Genomic DNA, 6,000 nt, shown 5'->3' with positions numbered 1-6,000 from the left:
TGAGCAGACAGACTCAGCAAGGGTCAGCCAGCCCCCCCACCCCCACCCCGGCCTGCAGCACGTCTGGCAGTGCCCCTCCCTCACCCAGTGGGAGGGCCCCTTTCTCACCCAGTGATGCAGAGTCAGGCAGTTGGGTCTACACCGCCTTGCCGCAGGGGTGAGGGTCCTGGGGCAGAAGCTGGAAGGGACCCGGCCGGCACAGGGGTAGCGGCGGGGCCAGGGAAGGGCCTCGGGGAGGAGAGCCATCACGAATCATGACTAGAAAAGCTCAGAGTTGAGGGGACACGGGGGTCATCGAGATAATCGTATGATAGTAGTAAGGGCAAGCAGCCCCTTCAACAACCGGGGAAGTGGGTCCCGTCATTACCCCCATTTTACAAAGAAGGCAGAAGCCGGGGCTCAGGGGGCTCGAGGGACTACACAGGTGCTAAGTGGCAGGGCCAGGATTTGAACTGGTCCTGCTCGGGAGGGAAAACTCGCAGGCACTTCCCAGTGCTTTCTGGGGCATCCCGTCTCATGAGCAGCCCGGGGGGGCCTCTCCACTTGGTCGGTTAGGAGCAGAGGCCCGGGAGGCCACCGCTGTCCTGCCTCCAGACCCTCCCAGCTTGCCTCTGCGCCTGCTGCTAGCTCCTGGGTGAGCAAAGCTTCCTGCCCCATCCAGAAGGTTCTGCATTAGCAGGCCTTTGGGCACGTGGGTTTTTTTTGTTTTGTTTTTTTGAAAGATTTATTTTTATTTATTTCTCTCCCCTTTCGCGACCCCCCCCAGTTGTCTGTTCTCTGTGTCTATTTGCAGCGTGTTCTTCTTTGTCCAATTCTGTTGTTGTCAGCGGCACTGGGAATCTGTGTTTCTTTTTTTTTTTTTTGTCTTTTTTTTTTTGTCTTTTTTTTTTTTTGGTCTTTATTTATTTTTTTAATGTTACATTCAAAAAATATGAGGTCCCCATATACCCCCCACCCCCCTCACCTCACTCCTCCCCACATAACAACCACCTCCTCCATCATCATCATGGGACATTCATTGCACTTGGTGAATACATCTCTGAGCACCGCTGCACCTCATGGTCAATGGTCCACACCATAGCCCACACTCTCCCCCAGTCCACCCAGTGGGCCATGGGAGGACATACAGTGTCCGGTAACTGTCCCTGCAGCATCACCCAGGACAACTCCAAGTCCCAAAAACGCCTCCACATCTCATCTCTTCCTCCCACTCCCTACCCCCAGCAGCCACCATGGCCACTCTCTCCACACCACGGGCACGTGGGTTTTTAGGGCGACTGCTCCAAAGGAGCACCCTAGGAATCCTCCAGAGACCCCCCTCCACCACCCACACAGGCACCCAGCGCGGACTTTCCCAGTCGCAACCCTTCTGCACGCTGTATTTTTTATTTTTTTTATTAGAGGTGTGAGCCCACAGAACGATCATGCACGACCGGCCGAGCTCTCACAGGTCGCCCCTCCGCCACCACCCTGCCCCGTGGTGGAACATTTGTTGCAGACTACGAAAGAGCATGCTCAGCCCCTCCCCGTAACTCTGGGCCATTTTTGGTGTATTTTCCGTCTGTTTTTCCATGCACCCCTATTGGTAACACCTGCGTTGGTACCGTGCACTTGCCATAGTTCAGCAGAGCACGAGCTCACACTTGCGCCGTTCGCCACAGTCCACACGCGGTGCGCGGTCCCGGGCCTTGTCCACTCTGTCCTAGGTGCGCGCTCAGGGACGCTCACGTTCATCAGAGTGGCCTTCTGCACACGTTTGTCGTCGGTTTCTGCGCTGGGCTTGGGGGTAGGTGGGGGCGGGGGGAAGATGAGCAAGACGCCGGCCTCAGGCAGGAAAGAGCCTCGGTCAGAGGGGGATGTGAGGAGGGATCAGAGGGGGCTTCCTGGAGGAGGCGGAGTTGGAGGAGGATTTGGAAGAACTGCGATGCAGAGAAATGTTTCGAGGAAAGGGTGAGGAAGCAGGCTCCGGGATTAACAGGCCAGGAAACTGGCCGCGTGGCCTGATGGGGAGGGCGTGGACGGAGGAGGGGAGACTAGTTATTGGAAAATTAGGGTTCTTGGGGCTGAAGCGATGATGGCAAATTACCTAGATTATTTCGAATGGGGAGGGGACAGCGCCCGGAAGAGACCAGGTTGGGCGCAAAATAGGGCGGAAAATAGGGTCGCGCCCCGGGTCCTGGGCCTCCAGGCTCTAAGCTCCGCCCCGCAGACCGCCTGGCCCCACCCGCCCAGGCCCCGCCCCGCCCAGGCCCCGCCCCGCCCGGGCCCCGCCCCGCCTCAGGCCCCGCCCCGCGCCCGGGCCGCCTGCGCGCAGGTGGGGAAGAGGCGGAGCGCCGCGGCGCGCCCCTAGTTGCCGTCTGCCCCGGCGCTCGCCGGTGTCTCTCCAGCTGCGTCCCGGGGCCGTGGGGACGCGGCGCCCCTGGGAGGTGAGCGCGGGCGACGGGCCGGGCGGGGCTCGTGGCGGCCGGGCCGCAGGCGCCGAGGGGTCCGCGGGTCGGGCTCGAGCCAGCCCCAGGGCAGCGGTCCCTCTGGGTGCCGGCTCCGCGGAGCGCTGGGGCCCCACGTGGGCGCGGGCAAGACGCCTAAGGGTCCCTGGGTCACGGGGTCACCGGATGTGGGGGCAAGACGCTGGGGAGAAGTTTGAAACCGGGGAGGAAGAAGGGGAACTGCCCCGGGGAAGGACCGCGCAGTCTTGCCCTGCTCCCAGAAGCGCCTGGAATTGAAACCCTTTTCTTCCCTCCTCTTTCTGCGCGTCAGCCCTGCGGGGGCCCGGACTGAGGTTTGTGGGTTCATTCTCGCCGAGGTAGAAATAGAGGCGCAGAGGGGTCACACAGCAAGACTAGGACTGGAGCTCAGACCTCGGACTCGGGGAGCGCGTGCTTCCTGGACGGAAGGACTTGGGGAGGTTGGTCTCTGGCTTGTCCTCTACCTATTTGGCCCCCTCAAATGTTCCTTCAGGGCACTGGGTTAGAGGCTGGAGAGCTGGAGAGGAATATGCCCCCTAGGTTACAGGCCCCCCACACACCCCACACCCTACACCCACACCCCCCGCCCCTGGCCAGAGATGGACCCCATGTCTCAGCCCCTAACTCGATGAAAAACTAAGAGCTAAAAAGTTGGGGTGTTGGGGGCAGGGTGTGTGACCCCACATGTGGGCCAACTGCCATTTCCCAAATGGCTGGACTTAGGACCCCAGTGTGTGTGGCATTTGCTGGGGGACATGACAAGCTCCGCATCTGTGTTATGTTATTGTCACTCTGTAGGGCAGAGGGAGCAGCGGAAAGTGCCGCTTGTTTCAGAGCAGTGCTCCTCAGCTGGGGGGACGGTTTTGCTCCCCGGGGGCCATTTGACAGTGTCTGGAGACATTTTTAGTTGTCACAGCTTGGGAGGGGTGCTGCTGTCATGTAGTGCATACAGGGCAGCGCTGCAGCTAAGCACCCTACACTGTCCCCACAGCAAAGAATGATCTGGCCTAAAATATCCAGAGCTCCCTGCCAGAGTTGAGAAACCAGCACCTTATTGCTTGCTTCTCTGCCTCAGTTTCCCCAGAGTTTCGGGGCAGGAACTTGGAATAAACCGAAAGCAGCTAAGGCGTGAGGGCAGTTACTACCCCTTCAGGAGTCGTGCTTTGGTCCGCAAGCCTGCCTCCTCCCTGCCCACCTCAGACCCTGCAGGAAGCACGTCTGGGTGCTGTCGGGGAGAAGCTTAGACGGAGGGGAGTCGGGGTCCTTTCAGAGCTCAGACCTGGAGCTCTTTGGCCCTAGGTGAGCTTCCCACCTGGCAGCCCTTAAGCTCAGGGGTCCTCTGGTAGGTTGGGACAATAGATTTTCCTGGAGCTGCATGGCAGAGGCCAGCATGGATGCCTGATGCCAGCAACTTGCTGGAATTTTCCCTTCTGAACCCATACCTAACCCTTCCACTTATTTATACCAGGAAAACAGCAGAAAATAACAGGGCTGTCTTTCCTCGCCACTCCCTGCAGTAAAAACTTCCCCTGGGTTAGACAAGTGGGCCAGGTGGGCCCAGCTCCCAGTTGAACGAGGTACCTGCTCGTTGTGTCTGGTGGGGCTACATGACCGATGGGGGACCCCATTAGTGATGGATTAGAATGGTTTGAGCAGGGCTCAGGAAACACACTCCCAGCTTGCTGGGCGGGGGGGGCTGCCACAGAGAGTCAGGGTCCGCTGACACAGCCACCCTGCCGCCTGCCCTCCCACTTCCTTGCGCCACACTGTGTCTGTTGCCCCCTGTCCTGTTCACCTCTGGGCCCAGCCCTCCCCCACTTGCCCTCTGAAGTGCTGGGCCCTGGAGGGACGAGGTGGCGGGGGGCGTCTTTTAAGTATAAAGGGCCGGTGTGAGACCCCACCCTTCTAGCTGGACAGAAAGCAGGAATGCTGACTCCCACTTCTGGGCCTCTCCAGGCCCAAGGCTGAGCCCCCAGACCCGGTGTTCTTCAGGAAGGAACCTCCAGATGCCTGCCAGCCACTCCCCTCAGTCCTGCCGAGGAGCGGAACGGGCTAAGTCCTAACACACACCGCAAAGGCGGCGCAGGGGCCCTGGGCCCAAGGGCTGCCGTGAGGCCACTTGTGCTGTTTCTCCCATGGCCTGAGTGCCGGACACAGCGCGGCCTTTCCTGGGTTCCCACCTTACTTGCTGGGGAAGCTCCACCCCAGGTGAGACGCAGGATGACGTCAAGGGTGAGTGCATGGACACGCGCATCGGGGTGACTCGGGTGGACCCCTAGCGGCCCCCTCTGGGTCAGCACTGGCCTCCTGCGCACCCCAGCACTCGGCGACAGGTGAGACGCAGGCTCTGGGCTGCCCGCCCCCGGCACCTCCCCTTGGGTCTCGGCACCCACGGGCTCTGAGCAGGCCTCGGCGTTGCCCTGGTCACCGCGGGGATTTCCAGGGTGAGCTCACCGTCTGCTGGGTCGGAAGTGGCTCCCGGTTTCCTAGCCAGCTGCGCCAGGCTGGGGGCGGAGCCGCGGCAAGCAGGGCCAACGCCGGCGGCCCTCCCTCGTGGTGGCAGGCAGGGGCGGGCGCCAGGCCGGGCAGCTCTCAGGACTCAGGCCGGGAGGAGCCGCTGGCAGGCCCCTCGCATCGGGAAAACGAGGGCCTTCCCCCGACTACGGCCTCCCTGCGCCCTTGTGAGAATTAGTCAGGTAGCAAGGCAAGCTCGTCTTATCATCTTCAGGGACGTATGGAGAGCCACTGTCCCCGGTTTTGCATTCAGTAAATGTACCCAAGGACCCTGACACAAACTGTCGACAGCTGAGAAGCTGCCAGAAGGCACGTTTCAGGCCTGTAGGGACGTGGCTGGAGCTAAGTGGACAGTGCAGACCAGGTGGGCCGGTCGGGGCACTGGCCTGGAGGGTCCTGGGAGCCTGGCGTCGGCCGAGACAGGGCGGGAGTGAATTCCAGACTCGGGGAGCCAAGAAGGAAAACCCTGAGGCTGGCAGGCACGGTGTCTGCGAGAAGGTGATGAGTGCCCGGGTTTCCCCAGCCCTCCAGTGGGGGTAACGACAGTCTACCTGGGAGGCTTGGGAGGCCCCCGGGGCTGACAGGTGTAAGGCCTGTAGCCGGGGCCTGGCTGTGGTCACTGTCACATGACAGTGCATTGCAGTGGCTCGCATGAGGTGTGTGGCTGTGAGCTGTGACACAGATTCGGCCCCATCTCGGACCGCGGCAGGGCTGGACGAGCACACGCGCACTGTGGCTGTTACTCTCTAGAGGTGGCCGTGTCTGCAGGACCGTGCTGGAGTGGGGGAGCAGGGTGTGGGCTGCCGAGCCCCCCTGCCAGCGACGTGGTGCTGTCCTGAGGCTGTGGCCCTCGGCCTGCCTGGGGCTGTCGGGCCTTGAGTTTCTCCCTCTGCCTCCCCCAGTGGCCCTGGAGCCTGTGCCAGGGCTCCTTGGGTGCTGCTCGGACACTTTCTCACCTGCAGCCCTGGCAGGGAGCACCTTTTCCTTCTCAATGGCTTTCCGGGGTGTTGCCTCCATCCCG

The 6,000-nt window shown here is 61.4% G+C and overlaps 1 protein-coding gene across 1 annotated transcript in view; it reads left to right on the top strand.

Annotated features, from left to right (window-relative positions):
- The first annotated feature begins 2,324 nt into the window (after window positions 1–2,324).
- The window catches only part of RHBDF2 (rhomboid 5 homolog 2), a 28,196-nt gene continuing 24,520 nt past the window's right edge, over window positions 2,325–6,000 (top strand). Inside the window, exon 1 of the mRNA XM_058284782.1 lies at window positions 2,325–2,426. The gene's annotated coding sequence lies outside the window, so the exon portion shown is untranslated. The remainder of the gene's footprint in view (window positions 2,427–6,000) is intronic.

This window comes from Dasypus novemcinctus, chromosome 21 (assembly GCF_030445035.2).
Source record: "Dasypus novemcinctus isolate mDasNov1 chromosome 21, mDasNov1.1.hap2, whole genome shotgun sequence".
Classification (NCBI taxonomy): domain Eukaryota; kingdom Metazoa; phylum Chordata; class Mammalia; order Cingulata; family Dasypodidae; genus Dasypus; species Dasypus novemcinctus.
The sequence above is the reverse complement of the archived record's forward strand: the minus strand, read 5'-3'. Positions and strand labels throughout refer to the sequence as shown.